Source organism: Bos grunniens, chromosome 24 (genome assembly GCF_055505025.1).
Source record: "Bos grunniens cultivar Pamir isolate PY7600 chromosome 24, Bosgru_T2T1.0, whole genome shotgun sequence".
NCBI classification, from domain to species: domain Eukaryota; kingdom Metazoa; phylum Chordata; class Mammalia; order Artiodactyla; family Bovidae; genus Bos; species Bos grunniens.
The window spans coordinates 63,816,973-63,835,678 of NC_141188.1; the positions used below are offsets into that span (position 1 = coordinate 63,816,973).

Consider the following 18,706-nt stretch of genomic DNA (forward strand, 5'->3'; position numbering starts at 1 on the left):
GGGCAGAGACAGATTCCATACTTTTCACAAGTGCACGGGGAACATTCTCCAAAACTGACCATATGTTAGGCCGGAAAATAAGTCTACTCTAAATAGACTCAAATCATACAAAGGAACTTTTTCCTGTCACAAAGCAATGAAATGAAAAATCAATAGTAGAAGGAAAAGTGGGAAAATCCACAAGTATGTGAAGATTAAACACACTCTTAAATAACCAGTAGGCTAAAAAATAATTTAAAAAAGGAACTTAGAAAATACCCGGAGACAAATCAAAATATTAACAGAGCATACCAAAATGTATGGGATTCTGCAAAAACATCACCAACAGTGAAATGTAAAGCTGTGAATGCATACATGAAAAAGAAAGCTCAAATAAGCAACCTATCTTTCACCTAGGCACAAAAGGGAGAGCAGACCAAACTCAAAGCTAGAAGAAGGAGTGAAAATAGTAAAGATTAGCTCTCAGATAAATATACAGAAGAGGAACACCAAAGAAATCAATTTTAAACAAAAGTTACTTCAAACAGGTCAACAAAAGTAACAAATCTTTAGCTATACTGACTAAGAAAAAAGACAACTAAAATCAGCAACAAAGAGGAAACATAACTGCTGATAAGACAAAATAGCACAGTAAGGGAGAGCTCTGAGCAGCTGAGTGCTGTGAGATGGGATAACCTGGTGAAATTCTGTTATTTAAGCCTCAGTCTGTGATATTTTATTCTGGCAACCCTAGCAAACTAGCATAGCTTTATCCTCTTTCTTGCAAATAAAAGTTATGAAAATAGTGCCAAAACCCACAAAGTATATAAAGTATCCAAAAGGAGGAAAAAAGAAAAGGACAAATTACCTAGGGTGTTGAGAAAAATCTTTTTCTTTGTTTCTTATCAAAGTTAAAATAAAAACATCAAAACCACCAGAAAAGACTCATGAATAGACTTTTTAGAGAAGCCATACCATAACCGTGGTAAAACAACCAGAAAGTCATTCAGTTGATAAAAACAGTAAAATAATATAGTTAAATAAAAACAGTAAAATGCATTTTATTCTTTGGAGGTTTTTAAAAATTCAATTTATTGAAAATTCCAAAGAGGTTTTAATACAGGTACATGATTCAAGATACTGAAAATATGTTTTGCCTTAATCTGTGCCTCCTGTCATTTACCCTGTGTGTCTAGGTAGTATTTTGTTTCTTACGGATCCTTCTAGAATTCCTTATAAGCAAACATTAAAATATATTTCTCCTTCATGCCCTAATTCAAAACATAAGTAGTGATATATTAAGCATGGTGTTTCGGTACATGTTGCTTTTATTTATTCGACAATGCCTTGGAAGTTGTCCTCTATCAGGACATAATTTCCTGCACAGCAGTGCACTGAGCGGATGATGTAGTAGTATAATACTTCTTGCCCATCCACTTTGGGATGAACACTGGTATGCAACCATCTGTTTATATTATGAACAATGCTGCAATGGAGAACTGTGACCTGTGCTATTCTGCTGCTAGCAAGTGTAGGGTATATTTCCAAAGGATTTGTAACCTGGAGTATTTGTAACTGTGAGAGCATTTGATAAGATGCTACCAGTAAGAACCTTCTGAGCTACCAATGAGCCTTTCTCTTAAACTGCAACTTCATCACACCACTCCCCCACCTGTGTTTAAAACTGCTTTCCAATGCTTTCTAACCTTCAGAAACCCTCTATAATCTTCCCTTTCATCAACACTGCCCTTTATTCTCGGTGAAGTTACAACATCACCGGGAACGTACCTGTTGTCTCCACTCTTCTCTGGGTCCATCACTGCTCAACTCACTCCATCAGAGCTGGAGCCAATGTGGCCAGATAACTCCTTGAGTATAGAGAAATGGGTCATGGATGATCTGAACCAGGGAGCCTGGTGCCCAGGAGAGAGGGAGGGTCTGTAAGGGGTGTAACTGGGAAGAAGGAAAGGTATATTAGGTTTGATCCACGGTAATTTTTCAGGTGAAGATTCTATAGAGCCCAGACATGGGAGCAGGAGTCTTGGTTGGAGAATTTGTACTTGGGAATTTGTACCCAAATATCACAGCTAAAATGGGAGGCGGGGACTCCAAAGGGATCAGCATGTGAGTGAGTCTGCTGTGAACCTGCTGTGAGTGCCAGGGAGAGACACACACAGGCAAGGATGCAGCAGAGAGGCAGGAAGGCAACAGCAGGCATTCCAAAAGGAAGGAGAGAGCGTCATGGCAATAAGGACGTGTCACAGAAGCATGTGCCACAGAAGGGTGGCGGTAAATGGAAAAGGGATCAGAAGTCATTAATAAGTCCTGGCAAGTTCATGTTCAAATCGAGATTTTGTTAAGATGCTCTTTTAAGGAACATAGAAATACAATCTCAGATGGGAGGATGTTGAAGTGTAGGTGATGGCTGACAGAATGATTCCCTGCCTAGAAGACATCCCGTCAGCAACAGTTCTGTGCAGAGTCGGGCAGAGAGCCCATGACACCGGCGGATGGATGTGATAGGAGACACGTGTGGAAAAGGCTGGTGACCGGAGGTCTTCAGGGAAGAGGGAATTCTTGCAGACTACATGCGCCAGTGTGCAGATAACATCAAGGGGGAGCTATTTGGGTCTTAGGAATTACTTAACCTGAAAAAAATTACTTAAACTGAATTTTAAATTGGCACCATGTAAAGTGCAATGGCTTCCCTGGTGGTTCAGGTCGTAAAGAATCTGCCTGCAATGCCGGAGGCATGGGTTTGATCCTTGGGTCAGGAAGACCCCCTGGAGAAGAAAATGGCAACCCACTCCAGTATTCTTGCCTGGAGAATTCCATGCACAGAGGAGCCTGGTGGGCTACAGGCCATAGGAAAGCGTGGTAGGAATAAACCCAGGAACATGAGGAAGTGTGCTGTGTGCTGGGTTTTTCACCAGGACAAAGCCTGCCAGCTTTGGATCAACCCCTTTTGTCTCTGAACTTTCCTTGTATTTTAGTGTCTTTCTCTTTTATAATTTAAAAGCCACATTTCTTAAACTTTCCAAGCAGTTTTCCTGGTGGGCTTTCTCCCATGGAAGTAAGATTTCTAGGCATGGGTTCTATGTTTCCTTTCTACATAAACTTCATAAAAATCCCAACAGTTTTTTGAGGCAACAGTTCTGCAAACTGTAGAAATAAATTTATTTTGGTCCATACTGGCCAAGACTACAAAAATTGCTCCTCAGTCTCCTGAGTTTAAAGTAGGCTCTGTGGTACCATCAAGGTTCCTGCTGATCTCAGATCCTGTGATCTTGCTGGTGCCTTGACTACTGCATGCACTCTGACTGCCAGGGCCCTGTGTCATCCATCTGTGTGGGCACGTGGCATCAATGTGCTGTATTTATGTGAGAAGTATTCAGAGCAGGATCAAATCCCAGGATCAGGGACTGGCAGCACTGAGCTACCACTGACTCCGCCCCCTGCCCCGCCCCCCTCCCCTTCCCCACGTGTGCGCTCACTCATGTCAACTCAGCCCCCATGTGTTTCCACCCTCCAAGTTGGTGCCCATCTCAGGGCCCTTGTCCCTGCTCTTCCCTCTCCTAGAATGCCGTTGTCCTAGATCTTAAAGTGGCTGCTGTTTTCTGCTCATCTGGATGGCAGCTCAGATATTAACCTCTCGGATGGGCATTCTTGGACCAGCCTGTCTAATGCTGGTGTTTCCCCTTTACCATCCCTCGTGACCCTGATGTTTTCCATCAGTGTTGTTTAGTCACTAAGTCACGTCTGACTCTTGCAACCCCAGGGACTGCAGCCTGCCAGGCTCCTCTGTCCATGGGATTTCCCAGGCAGGAATACTGGAGTGGGTTGCTATTTTCTTCTCCAGGGGATTTTCCTGACCCAGAGATTGAACCCATGTCTCCTGCTTGGCAGGTGGATTCTTTACCACTGAGTCATCTGGAAAGCTCAGTTTTTTCTTTATAATGCTAATCAAAACGTTTTCCCCAATTAAAATGTTTATTTATAAGAGTCTGTGTACTCCAGAAAGTCACATGAGGTCAGGGTCCCTATCTGTTCATTTATTAACGTGTCTCCAGTGATTACAATTCTCAATTGATAAGTATTTATTGAGTAATGAATACAAGAGCCTTTAGGTCCCTTTAATGCAAATTCATGGATTAGAAATGAGAAGTGAGCTACCAAGTGTCCCACAAGTGGTCACCTCAAGCCAATCCAGAGATAGTGAACTGCACACTTTAGAGCAGAATGAACTGCTAATGACTGAAATAGAAGATGGACACTGGGATTCAGGTGAAAAACATTCTCCACAATATAAACCGTGGGAAAATTTAGTGTGACTTATTAGACCAACAGATCTTATGAAAACAGGAGCAAAAATGGCCTCAGTGACTTGATATACCTGAAGGATTCAAACTCAGAGACTCCCAAGGCCTTACCCAGGATTTATTGGCATAAAGTTCTTCTGGGAGGGGAAAAAAGCCATCTAAGTGTGTCTCCTGATATTTCATTTTAACATGTTCATGAGCAAAACAAAGAATATGAAACAAAAGACACCTTCAAGCCAGTGTGGTTAGGCGATTTAAAATTATTGATTCAAAAGTACAATTTTCTCTTAAAATGAAATGTGATTTCTGCCTCTAAATACAAGAAGGAGTGTCTGGACTTCCTCACCTACTACTGGTAATTAAAAAGCTGAACAAAATCCATGGAATGAACCTTGAGTCAGAATGCTTGGCCAGAGACAACCTGGAAAGCAACCCCATCGCCATAAAACCTGAGACTGCACGTCACGTGGCGAGAAGTCCCCTGGGCTTCCTCGCCCTGCTGCTGTCCTCCTGCCTGCCCTTCCCAATCAAGTCTCTTGCTTTGTCAGCACGTGTGAGCCCACTCTAGGGCCCTGGGAAGGGTTCTCCTTTCTGCAACCATAAGAGGAACAGCGTCTAGACTTCCTCACCTACTATTGGGAATTAGAAAGCTGAACAAAATAGGAAACGGTTCTCAGACCCTGAACAGCAGGCAGTGTTAGGCTCCAGGGCTAGGTTCCTCGAGTGAAGGTGAGCACACACATCAACCTGGTGACTCCGCAGCTCTCTGCCTTCAGGCGGTTTTCATGCTGCAGCTGCAGGCAGAGGAGCCATAAACATTCTGGCAAAAATCTGAATTGAGAACACTGGTGATCTGGGAGGCCACGGAGGCTATAACCTGTGTGGCAGGGCATCAAAGAAGAGGGAGATACTCAGAAAAAATGTTCCACAACTGCTTAATGATCCCTTTAAGTCTTTATCGAATATCAATATGAGGACACACAGGTGAGATTCCATAATGAACAAAAACACAAAAACATAAAACATTGGTCTCTCAAGCAAAAAAACAATTTCTACTACATTAAATTTTTTTTCAAAATATGGCAATTAAATGAAGGCTAGTGTGCAGTACTAGAGAGAAGGAAATGGCAACCCACCCCGGTGTTCTTGCCTGGAGAATCCCATGGATGGGAGAGCCTGCTGGGCTGCCATCTCTGGGGTTGCACTGAGTCGGACACAACTGAAGCTACTTAGCGGCAGTAGCAGTGTGTAGTACACACATACATAAATGGATAAGTTTGTAGAAAGCAATTTTTTAAAGATGTCAATAAACCTCTTGTCATTCCAATTTTAGAATTCTACTAAAAAAGTGAAAAAAGTAATGTGGCAATATGTCTTTGCATGCAAAAGGCATTCGAATAGCTTTAGTACTCTTTAAAAATTTTTTTAATCGGTGGAAATTGTTTTACCATTTTGTGTTGGTTTCTGCCATACAACAATACAAATTAGCCAATAATTATATATATATATATATGTATATATATTTATATCTCTCGCTTATTGAGCTTCTTTCCCCTCCTTCAATAGCTTTAGTTTTAAGATGGAAAAGTTATAAGGAGCCCTACATTTAATGTCTAAATACTAAAGAAATCGTTAACAATGTCACACATGTTCCTAACTCCGTATTATCCTTCCATTATGATGTTTATGAAGATTTAAAAATACCGATCAGTAAGTGCATTGAGCAGCTACTATTTGCATTGCAAGGGGTCAGCCAGCACCACTTGCGTTAGGCTGAGACTAGGACACTTAAGCGGAGAAGGCAATGGCGACCCACTCCAGTATTCTTGCCTGGAAAATCCCACGGACGGAGGAGCCTGGTGGGCTGCAGTCCACGGGGTAGCTAAGAGTCGGACACGACTGAGCGACTTCATTTTCACTCTTCACTTTCATGCACTGGAGAAGGACATGGCAACCCACTCCAGTGTTCTTGCCTGGAGAATCCCAGGGACGGGGGAGCCTGGTGGGCTGCCGTCTATGGGGTCGCAGAGTCGGACATGACGGGAGCGACTTAGCAGCAGCAGCAGCAGGACGCTTGAGTGGTAGCAAAACAGGAAGGCACATCCTGCTCAGAGCTTGTGATGTAGGGAAGTTGGAGGCAGGCTGACAGGAACAGGGGCGCCCACGGGATTGCTTAGAGGAACATATTCCCGCCGATTTGTTTCTAATGGAAAGGATAAATGAGGAAACAGTCACTGACCAAGACCAGACCTTGAGGCCTAGTGCTGAAGACTTTGGGGGTCTGGGTTTCCACAGTGGTTGCTGCGGGGCAGGGGGCAGGGCCTCGTGGGTTGTAGAGCATTTCCTCTGCTTTTAAACAAATATTTAGATATACTGAAACTCTTTGGTCATCTTCAACTGAGCAGTTAGCTATTTTGTGGGTGAATTTTATCATTAATTACAGACAACGATAGTAATTTTTATTATAGATTTCTGTATTTCTCATCAACTAAAACCTACACCATTACAAATTCTAGAGCACCAAAGTTGTCTGGCCATCTGGTCGACCTGTCGGCGGTGCTTGCCTGACTACAACCAAACATGAACACAAATCTGGATCGCAGGGCAGAGAAGGCACAGCACCACCACTCCACACTCGTTTCTCTTCCCTAAGCGTTCTCCCGTCCGCGCGTGTTCAGACGCCCTTCCAGGACTACACACCGCGCCAGGCTCGCGTCTCCTTGGTACCCTCAGCGGAGGGCCCGGGCTGTTTTCTGGATCTCAAACATTTGGCGCCTCTGACCACCGATCCCGTGCAGGACTAAAGCCGCGCATTGGGCCACCTCCTTGCTCGCCCACCGCGTTCCCTGTTGTCACCCGTGGCGAGGGACTCGTGTGTGGTCCACACAACTTTCGAGCCCGTAAGGGGAACAGAAGAGACTACAGGCGGCCCCCGCGAAGACGCAGCATGGCTTCCGACGAACGCAGAGCTTGACACGACAGCGGCCGTCGGAGAGCAGCTCCCCCGCCGCCCAGCCCTGGTGCGGACCTGGGCCCCCAGGCGATCAGGACGTGGGGTTGGGAGAGCCTAGCCTGGGGATCGCGGTGCCGCTGGGAGGGCCGGGCGCGCAGCCCAGCGCCGCCTTGTTCCGCGTGTCCGGTCAGGCTCCACTCCGGGGAAGACGCCCGGGATCCAGGGACGGCCGGCGTGAACCCTGCGCCGTCCGCCGACGGAGACACGGCTACTCCCAGCCGAGGCGGGAAAACAAAAATACTGATCCAGGACACCGCGCGGGGCACTTTACTCTCCTGGCTGCGAGCCGTACCCCAGGCGGCCCCGCGGGCGGAGGAAACGCCCGGATCGCCGTCTAGCTTCTAAAAACACGGCCCGTGCTCGCCACGCAAGCCTGACCGTTCGAGGGAGCAGGACGCGTCCAGGCCCGGAGACGGGGCCCAGGCGCGCCAGCCAACGAGCCCTGCGAGCCCATACTCGGCCGGTCTGGCCAAGCACCAGAGCCTGGAGAGTGGGGACCCCGGAGGGAGACGAAGGCCCCTAACGGTGACCCAGGAGTTTGGCCGACGAGCCACAGGCACTCCGGCGCCGCAGACCCTTTCTCTGCTCGCTCCGAGGCCCCGCGGATGGAAGACCGCGAGGAGATGCTGGTCGACCAGAGCGAGCGACAACCCACCCCTAAGGCCGCAGCGCCAGGCCGCTTCACGAAAACCTGCAGACCCAGTCTTCAGCAGGAGCAGGCATGCCCAGGTCTCCGCAGCACCATGGTTATTGCCACCAGTGCTGCCGGCCTCTGGAGCTCTGCGCCGTATTCTCCGACTGAGTCTCAGCCCTTATGAAGGTCGCCGAAGGAAAGGAACGCTCTGAAAGCGGCCGCCAGGGGCGCCCGACAACCGGTTCGAGTGTCCCCAGGACGAGTTGCCGGCAGGCCGCAGCGGCGCCGCCCTAACGCCCGAGCTCGCCAGGGGCCTCTGCCTCGGAGGGGGCTCCCCGCTCGGGACAGCGCGACGCGGCTTCGCGGAGCGGCCCAGGCGGCAGACGAGGGCGGTCGGAGAGCGGAAGGCCGCGGCGGAGAGGCCCTCCCCGCGAGACTGCAGGGCCGCAGGCCAACCTGAGCAAGGGAGATTCTGCAGGGGGCTGGGCTGTGTGAACTGTGAGCTGGAACAGTGAAAGTAAAACAGAAAGCAAGCAAGCACGGAAGACATCTTATTCTGTCATTTCAGAGTTGAGATGTTACTCAAGTATAAAAATACAAGGCTCAGAAGCCATAAAGGAAACGACTGAAAACTTGACTATGTAATTGGCCTTTTAGTCTTTACCAAGCAAAGGCAGGTGACAAGAAATCGGTGTGTGAGAACGTTTGTGCGACTACATATGTATTAAGAACGTTGGTATCAGCATTACATAATAACAGAATATAGAAAACACGGCAAGGGACCAGTTAAGTAAATTTTCAGTGCATTCACATAACACAAGACTATCACTTTGCTTTTTGGTTTATTGCTGTTGTTTAAATGAGTTAGATCCATAGGTATTGACTTGGAAAGATGTCGATGGCAAACTGTCAAATGAAAACAAAGTTTTAGCACTTACTACTGGAAGTGCTTTTTAAAAAATGAAGCGGAAAAATGAAGAGTTAGAATAGCTAAAGCGGTTTTAAAGAGCAAGAATCAAGTCTTCCCTGTAGCCTGGTGTCTGGACAGAAAGACGTGCCAGAAACAAAGATGGGCCACACTACGTGCTTCTCTGCTCCCTCCTGCTGTAGTCTTGGGAAGGCAGCTGGCATCTCAGCCCCTGCACCTCTCTGCTCCACTAACACTCAGAGCCTCTGCAGGCAATCAGAACTCTGACTCTGCAGGCCTGGGGTCCCTATGTCCACAGTCTCTTCCTTCATGTCAGGAGCCTCAAGCAATTCACTTGGTTTGCCCAATCATCCATGCCCAGAGCTGCTGGCTCTAACACACCTGTGCAGTCCTTCTCTCCATAAGCTTTGAGCTGATATCCCAAGGTAAGACCATTCCCCTCACAAAACAGGTATGAACCACGGGAACAACTGGAAGTTTGCACCTGGACCCATTATACAAACTCTGTGTGCACACTCTACTCCCAAAGACACTACCCTTTTCACTGTGCTGTTTGCATGGTATGGCCATTGCTTACTAGAAGCATCCAGACTCACTTATGTGGCAGGAAGAAATACTAAGTATACACACACGCATGCACACACACCCACGTACAAACACAGAGGCACACACACACCCCAGGAGCTTATCTGGACTCCTGCTAGGGCTGGCAATGGTGGGAGCAGAAAAGACATCATTGTTGCTGCTTCTCGGGTCCTCTGCGCTGGCAGACCCTGGTTGCTTTGCTGACTTCACTGTGGAGAGTGAGGGCTTGGAGCGCCCTAGTCTGCAGTTTGCTGTCCAGCGCCCTGTGCTTTATTCAGTCCACTCTACCCTCTCTCCTCAATGCACAGTCACCATTAAAAATAAGAATGGACACACATTGATTTCAATTTTCAAACTTGAACAAAGTTTAAGAACAGAGAGAAATTGGGTTATTGTGAAGAAGGTAGTGAGGAAATTTTATTTATCTTTTTTGCAGCTACCAAAATGTTCAAATATAGTCTATAAAAGCTTAATATTTTTTAAAACTAGGAAAAGTAAATAATCCCTCATTACTCCTTCTTGCCCATCACCATCTCTGCCCCAGCTTGTGTCACAGTGGGCTCACCTGACGACATGCCTGTTCTCCTGGTTTGGAGACTTCTTTCACACTCATCACTATCCTCTATGCTCACTACACACCTGAGGCCACTGTAGCCATCCACATGGTAAATCAGGGGATTTTTCTCTAGTGAGCCTGAGGGTTGTATTTTTTTTTTTCTTCTTCTAATAGAAACCTCTCCCATCTGTCCTCTAAAGTCACAACCTTTATGGATCCTGTAACAAGTGGGTGTGAATGACAGAAACAGGCTATTTCCATATCAGTCTTTGAGCTGCCATATGCCTAACAGAGTGGTGGATGTTACTGGCATTAATATTTCCTGGGTGGTGTTAGAAGATCCAGGCTGAAAGGAGAAACCGGACAATTTGGCAAGACACAGATCAAACCAGGAGCCAGAGCATGTCCCTCTCATTGTTTCAAGGTCAAGAACTCAGCCACCACTGTCCTTCTCTGCATCCTCATGCAGGACGGTTGAAACTGACCAGATAAAGCTGAGGAGATGGAAAGAAGTCATGAGATCCAAGCCTCTAAAGCCCTGCTAGATACTCCAGGCATGAGTCCCCAACCACTCACCTGGGTGTGACCCCTCCTACCAAACCACAGGCATGCAGAGATATGGGGAACCCTCCTTTCTGGGGTCAAAGCACTATGGGCTACTCGCCACATAAACAACGTAGTAATATTTCCATTTTATGCAGAAAAAAAATGAAAGTCATGAGCTGTTATACTCTGATTAGACCTACTTGTTCAGAGTCATTTAATGAATATTCAATTCCTATGATTTACATCAAATCCCAGGAAACCCTCACAGTGATCACTTGGAGAATCTTGACTCCATAGAACAACCACTCTCAAACATTTCCATAACTAATTCTTGATCAAATGTATCAGGTTTTGTTCTCCAATACCCACTGAAATCATTTAGAGTCCCCACCCTTCCTGCTGTGCCCTCCCCTGACCCTCTGGATGCAAGTGCCTTCAGTCATCTTGAGTCCTCCCAATGTGGGAATCAGGCAACTTTGGAGCCCTAACCTTAGTTCTATCATGGCCTCAGATATGTGGCCAAGCCACTGTGAACCTTTTCAGTGGTGGGTGAAGCAACCTAAGGGGTCATATCTTGGCAGAAGATCAGGCACTCTGGTCGCATAGATAAGCTCTTAAACCCCCTTGCACAGGAAAGAAGCAGGAGCACATACATCATGAGTCCCCTGGTGGGTGTCACAGTCCCACAGGGCAGACATGCTCATCAAATGCAGAAGAAGTTTACTTTGGGGTGAAATCCAGTTGACACCTTCAGAGGCATGGTGAAATACTACATGGATTTCTGTCCTACTAAATATTATTGGCAGAAACATTCTTCATTTCATAATTTTTGTATAGGAAGGTATTTGTCTCTAAGGAAGGAAAATTAAAATAATTACTTTCTTCATCGAACAAATTTGTGTGCTCACTCAAAACATATTCTGACATTTAGTTGACACTCTCCACCTTCTTAAAAGATAAGAAATATAATCATTTGTTTCATTTCACCCTGCTCATCTCCAGGTGTCCCATTTTCCTAGAAGGGTGTGCCTCCTCTGAGTAAAAGTCCCACCTACTCTCTTGTCTTCATAAGAGAGCTTAAGCCTCAGCCATAAATTCAGCCTTTGAAATAAATACCTCAGATGACCTAGTGGCCCTGGGAGAATGAGAAGCTGTCCCCAGTGTGGTGAGAAACCTTGGGTTCCCTCCCCAACTCATCTGCCAAGTCTCCACCACTCAGGGCTATTGTCTTAAATGACGTCTGTGGGCAGCAGCTGATGTGAAAGAGAAGAGTGTGTCCAGAGGCCCAGCGCTGCCCCATTCTGTCCCCAGCAGCTCTAATTCTGGGTCTGGTTTCTGGTTTCATTTTTTTTTTTTTTTTTTTTTTTACCACGAGTGCTCTTTCCAGCCATCCTAGGACTTCCTTTAGAGTAGTTCTTTAAAGATTCCCCAACCACCATTGACCACTGCTATACTTCCCTCCTGAAACTAAATTCAGTTCTTTCAGAAAGATTGAGTCTGGGGACTTCCCTGGACGTGCAGTGGTTAAGAATCTGCCTGCCAATGCAGGGGACACGGCTTTGATCTCTGGTCTGGGAAGATCCCACAAGCCACAGAGCAATGAAGCCTGTGCACCCCAACCACTGAAGTATGCACACCCTGGAGCGGGTGCTCTACAGCAAGGGAAGCCGCCACGGTGAGAAGCCAGGCACCGCAGTAGAGGAGCCTCTGCAGGCCACACTGCAGACAGCGGGTGTGTGGCAGTGACGGCCCGGTGCAGCCAAAAGAAATCAATCAATTAGTTACATTTTTAAAAGACTGAGTCCAGCAAAAAAAAAAAAAAGAGAGAGAGAGAGAGAATGACATTTCACTTCTCTTTATGTTCATTCTTCTCACATTTTGTACCTGATTCTCTTAGATATTTTGGATACTTACAAAACTCCAGGTCACAGAAAAGGAGGAATTTCCAGTGTTCAGCGTCTCAGGGAACAGGCACACATCACTTCTGCTGAATAGTCCAAGGAGATGTGAGGGGAGCAATGAACCAAAACCACCAGAAAACCCCAAGAGGAGAGCAGCCCATGGACTCTGGAGCAGCTGTCTGCGGGCTCACTCAGGGGTAGCAGAGGACCGGCAGGCTGGCTGGGCTTCCTGAGCCCCCAGACTGCTGGGGAAGGCTGCCATCTTTGATGATTCAGACTCCTCATCAGGAAAACCAGGCCTGATCTCAGCATCTCTGACTCAGTAAATACCTTCAGGACCCACCCCAAGTCCACCCTCTCCTCCTCTCTCTCAGGCAGAATGAATTGACTGCATTCAGTGTGGGCTATGTCACAGATCATCCTGGGGTGCTAAGGCCAGGGCTGGCCACATAACTCACCACCCGGGGATTCTCGGGGTCATAAGAACTTACCTACTTCCTCATTCAGGGTGAGGAACAGCAGTGGCTGTGACAGGCAGGACATCCCAATATGGCAAAGGGACAGGCAGAGTCAAGGTGAAACGAGAGGAGGCTGTCTGTGCGGGAAGCTGACCAGGGCAGCATGGCCAGCCCCTCTGTTCAGGGACAGGCGGGAGCCCTTGTCACCAGAAGCAAATGCAAATCAGCCAGGGTCTCAGGGCTGTGACTCACAGCAGGTAATGACATCATCTTCTTGGTCCCTGTACCAGATGGGCACTTGTGAATCTGGGATGGCCAAGGAGAGCCAAGCCAGGTGGAAGATAGGCCCATGGAGCCTGCAGACCTTGATACCCACTGGGCGGAACACAGAGAGAAATGCTGACTGGTCACCAACTCTCAGTAAGGGGAGGGCGGGAAGCTTTGGCCTGAGTCTCATTCCTAGGACCTACCTACAAGGTTAAAGACTGACCTGACTGTTACTAGATTCTTTTTAACAGAAGCCCAGGGTTCCTACTATACCCAGTTTCTAATGGGCCAAGGTGAAGATGGAAGAAAATGTTAGCATCATTCCTTCATCATTCATTTGTAAATTCATCCAATATTTACTGGACATTTTTATCACTAGTGATAAAGAATAAAATCTCCCTTTGAGAAGCTCCTTCTCTGCTGGTAATAGAGAAAGTAACCCCCATCACAGGGCAGTGGACAGTTCACTCGCTCTGCCCAGGAGTCTGGAAGCCCTGACAGTCCAACAGGGCAGAGGAGGTTCAGGTGAGTCTTTAAAAGTGAGACTTTTTTCACCTGGAGGTGGAGGCAGCTCATGTGAAGAACGGGAATGTTTGTGAAAATGAACCTCATCCCCCCTTCTCCTCTCAGGTGCTGGACCACATGGCACCCCGGGCTGTTCTTTGAAATCCCCACACCCCCTCAGTCATAGAGCATTTCCCTTCTCTCTGATTCCCCTGAAACACACTTCTCTTCCAGCGACAGACATCTCATTCCTTCACTGGCTTCAGGCCTTTACTTAAATGCTCCCTCCTGGGGGAGAGATCCCACACCTCACATGGAGGGCATCAGCGCCATCCTTCTCTTCCACTCGTCCTGCTCTCTCTCTCTCTCTCTCTTATTTCTTGCATCTCTGACAGACTCTAGGGATGGGGCTGTGGGTGAAGGGAGATGTGGGGAGAGGGTAGGGTGCTATCTTCTCTCCACAGGCTTTGCTGGAGAAGAAGCTGTTTTTCTTCAGAGACAAGGCATGAATATAAACTGCAGGTAAATTGAAACTTAAATTGAAGGTATTAATAAATTAAACATTAAGCGTGAAAGACAAAAAACATGAAACCTTTTGGAGCATACCTAACAGAATGCTATTATGATGTCTGGGGGATGAAGAACTTCTTTAAAAAGCCAAACAAATGGGTAAGCAAAAGATGGATAAATATGATCATGTTACAAGTAACAACTGCTGCTCATCAAAAGACATCATAAAATAAGGAAAGCAAAAGCCAGGGAGTGGGAAGTGACATGTGCACAAGTGTAAAGATCTTTCACCAATAAATACTTTTTTAAAGTAGATGTCAAAAACACATTAACAGGCATTGCATGGAAGGTGAAACATGGAAGTCCAACGAACATTTAAAATGTGATCAGTTTCATTTGTGATAAATTAAATTAAATTTGTGATAGATTACTTTGATAATAATGTGGTGGTGGTTTCATCACTAAGTTGTGTCTGACTCTTTGTGAACCCATGGACTGTAGCCTGCTAGGCTCCTCTGTCCATGGATTTCCCAGGCAAGAATACTGGAGTGGGTTGCCATTTCCTTCTCCAGGGGATCTTCCTGACTCAGGGATGGAACCCATATCTCCTGCACTGCAGGCAGATTTATTACAGCTGAGCCTCCAGGGAAGCTCAGGAAATCTATAAAGTCAGAAACATGAAAGCAATTGCTGAGGCGATCTGAGTAGAATGGGAAGCGGACCTCCTGTGGGTCTGAGACCTAGGGACAGGACGCCTCTGCATTTGAATCATGGTCACTCTCACTTGCTCTAATCTTGGCTGGGTTTCTAAAAGTACCAAAGTCGGAGTTTTCTCAGCTGCCTCAGAACCTTGTTTCCTGAACTCAAAGGGCTCAGAGTGGGCACAGAGAAGGGTTGCTTCTCACCAACTTCTCCAAACTTGTATAGTGAAAAGTAGATTTTTAAAGTTGAGAGTAATAAGGTCTTTTGAACCAAGGGGAATGCAGAAACAGGCCAGACGGATGGAAAGAATCCAAAGCAGGACCAGAATCCAGAGGCTGCTCAGCATGATTCCCCTGTGCTCAGTATCACGAGTCATTCCCTGGGATCTGGGGGGATCGCTAGCTACCCTCACAGATGTGAAGAACTGACTCACTGGAAAAGACTCTGATGCTGGGAAAGATTGAAAGCAGGAGAAGGGGACGACAGAGGATGGGATGGCTGGATGGCATCACCGGCTTAATGGACATGAGTAAGCTCCGGGAGTTGGTGATGGACAGGGAGGCCTGGTGTCCATGGGGTCACAGAGAGTTGGACACAACTGCGTGACTGAACTGAACTGAGCTACCCTCATATAAGTGCCAGTACATGTCTTATCTCATGTAATTTTCCACACAGCTCTATGATGCAATAGGATTGTCATTTCTACTCTAGAAGTAAAGAAACAGGTGATTAAAGACATTAGGTGTCCTGTCCAAAATCACACAAATAGACAGGGGTAGCGATAGGATGTGGATGTTTGTGTGACTCACAGCCAACTCGTGTTCCCCCGACTCACATAAGCACAGTTTACTTCAGGTTTGTGCACTGAGAATGCCTGGCTTCTTACCTCAGCATTTGATAACATATCGCTGTCACTTTCAACTAGGTGTCAGAAGAGAAAGATGCAAAGCTAAGTTTCCATGGGGCATGTTGTGATATAAGGTCATTTTTCCCCCCTGGTTACTCTTTCCCTCCAGTGGGACCCCCACCCCCACCTTCCCCGGTTCTGGATGCTCATCTCTGAGGGACGGCGCTCACCTGGTGGTCAAGATGCAGGTGCAAGGCCCCAGGAGCCCCTTGTGCATCACCCTCTCTCAGCTCAGCTGTCTCCAGAGCATCTCCAGATCTAAGTAAGATCTTGAGTCCAGCCCTCCCGGCTGTTTCCCTGAGGCTCCTCTGCCCGCAGTCCCTTTCTGCCCCCAGGGAGGGCCTTTCATATCTACCCACATCTTCCCTTCCCTCTTTCTCAGGAGAGTGGCTTCTGAATTGCTTTTCAGAGGATACATATTATCAAATTACCTTTCCTCATTCTAACTCCCTGATACAAATAAATTCTTCCTACCAGTAGGGGGGCCATGTATCTTTTAAAAAGATACATTTTTTTAAAGAAAACACTTTTAAATGTTAATGAAATTCTTCCTACCAGTAGGGATCCATGTATCTTTCAAAAAGATACATTTCCCTACCTGTATCCATTTCTTACTGCTGGTATAACAAATGAGCACAAGTTCACTTTCTCATCCCTGTGGAGAAGTCCAATGTGCATCTCGCTGTGCAGACATGGAGGTGTCGGCGGGTCTGTGTTCCTTCTGGAGGATCTGGGGGTGTTCTTTCTAGGGGTCACTGCACGGCTTGCTTGTGGGCCCAGCAGCCACTTCAGCCCCGCTGTGGCTCATGTCCTCATGTCTCCTTCACCAGCTGTGACCCTCCTGACTCCCTCCCTGACTTCTGAGGACTTTGGGGACTACATTGCACCCTCACCAGTTACCCAGAGGGCCTCTGGGTGTAGATCCTTTCTTTAACTACACCCACACAAGTCCCTTTTGCCATGTGAGTAAACAGTCACAGGTTCTGTGGATTAGGACCCGGACATCTTTGGGGGAGGGAAACTGTTGATCACACTACTCTTTCTGCACAACTTGAGAGAAAAGTACTTTAAACAATTGCAAAGTACCTTCACAACAGCTCAGAGTATAATCACCTATGAAAATATGATATACAGATAATACAACAATTGGGTCATAATGTGGATCACAATAAACAGGCCTAGAAGAATGCTTTCCTAATTTTTCACCAGCGAGAAACAACGATCAGATTGTATTTGGGTGACACCTGTCAGGGTCGTTTCCTGAAGCATGAGGTCGGGGAGGGTGGGTGGGGTCTGCACAGACAGGGCTGAGCCGGGACAGGTCCTGGTGAACACAGGCACAGAATCCAAGGGACAGCTAGGCCTCTGCAGGGTTCAGGCAGGAGCAGCCCCAGACATTAGGGTGGGAGCTGGGTGGGCAGGATGTGGCTGCGGGTGTGGGGGTCCCTGAGATGCCGCGTCTTCTCACCACCTATTTGTGCAAGTGCCCACCCTCTCTAACTCCTAGTTCCCCCGTGATGTCCTGATCTACAGCGTCCATTCAACACAAAAGCACAACGTGGTAACAGCAGCGTGGCAGGACTGCAGAGGGCGGTTCGGACCACTGAGATCAAGAAGCACTTTAGAAACAGCAGCGCTGCTGAGCCCGGAGCCCCGGGAGACTCCTTCCGCCCCGCCCCGTCGGTGATCCCCAGTCCCGGAGCTTCCCGCTCGGGTCCTCAGCTGGAGAGGGGCCCGGGCGCCCGCACGTCTGAGCCCTGGGCCCCGCGACCGAGCTCGAGTGTGCCGCGCGCGCCCCTTCTCCCGGTCCTCCTCTCCCGGTTCCCGCAGCGGCCGGAGGCTCAGGGTCGGGCCTGGGGAGGCGAGCAGGCGGGGGCGCGCGCCCCGTGGGTGGCCACGTGCGAGGAGCGGGTGCAGTTTCTCCCCGCGGGGCCGAGCCAGGTCGGTCGGAAGCCCTTAGCCCGGCGGAGGGACCGCTGTGCCGCCGCGCGATTCCCGGGTCCTCCGCGTCTCTGGCCCGCGATGCATCGGAACCGTCTCTGGGGCCCAGAGACCGCCCCGCTCTCTCCTCGCCGCCTCCTGGCTTCTCTGGGCGCACCCGGATCCCAGGTTCCAGAGGCGTCCAGGGGCTCGGAGCTCCTGCGGGGACTGGACCCCAGATCCCGCCCGGCCCCGGACCCTCCGTGCGCGTCGCCTGCCCCGCGGGCACGGCTTCCCCGAGCAGCCGGCTGAGCGGAAGCCCGAGCCGGGAATATGCGGCCGCTGGAGGCGCCGTCGGACGGGGACACGGGGCCGCCTCGGCTTCTGGCTCCGCCGGCCGCCACGTCTGCAGCCCGAGGGCCGGGGGACACCAAGCGAGGCGGCTTGGCCGTCTGCCCGTGGAGCGCAGGGGCGGCCCCGAAACTAGGACTTGGGGTCAACTGCACGCGCGCCGCTTCTTTGATCCATGTCTCTGGTGTGAAAGAACCCAGATTTCCGCCCTGGGCGGAAGAAAGGTTCTTTATAAATGTTTTGTAGAAGGCGTTCTTTCCCCGGCCAAAATAAGCCGGTTGGTGACTTGAAAAGCCGCCGTCACCCGCCCTGTTGGCGGTGAGCCTGAAGGGCAGGTCTGAGCCCGACCCCCTGTGGGTGCACAGAGCACAGAAGACTGCCAGACTGGGCTGGTCATCAGCCGTCAGAGTCAGACTGTCAGGGCTGGACTCCAGCTCCAGGGCTGGGGCTGGAAAGGCGGCTTCTGTCCCTCTGGGCGCCTCAGCAGGTACTGACGACTTGATGGGTGAGGAACTGTGCCCAGCAAGTAACTGCTGCTCAAAACTCAATGGGCGCCAGCGCGCAGCAGGAAAGGGGGTACCGGACAGGGCAGCTTCACCCCCTGCTGGAGGCTGGGGAGGCACAGA

The 18,706-nt window shown here is 48.6% G+C and overlaps 1 protein-coding gene and 1 long non-coding RNA gene across 4 annotated transcripts in view; one reads left to right on the forward strand and one right to left on the reverse strand.

The window, feature by feature from the left end:
* Window positions 1-18,706, forward strand: part of LOC147346440 (serpin B10) — a 132,633-nt gene that overhangs the window by 51,217 nt on the left and 62,710 nt on the right. The gene's annotated exons all lie outside the window — the stretch shown is intronic.
* Window positions 1,039-12,613, reverse strand: LOC147346441 (uncharacterized). Its single transcript, XR_015153615.1, has 2 exons — window positions 12,475-12,613; window positions 1,039-6,501 (listed from the first exon to the last, which is right to left on the reverse strand). It is a non-coding gene; the product is annotated as an uncharacterized LOC147346441 (long non-coding RNA).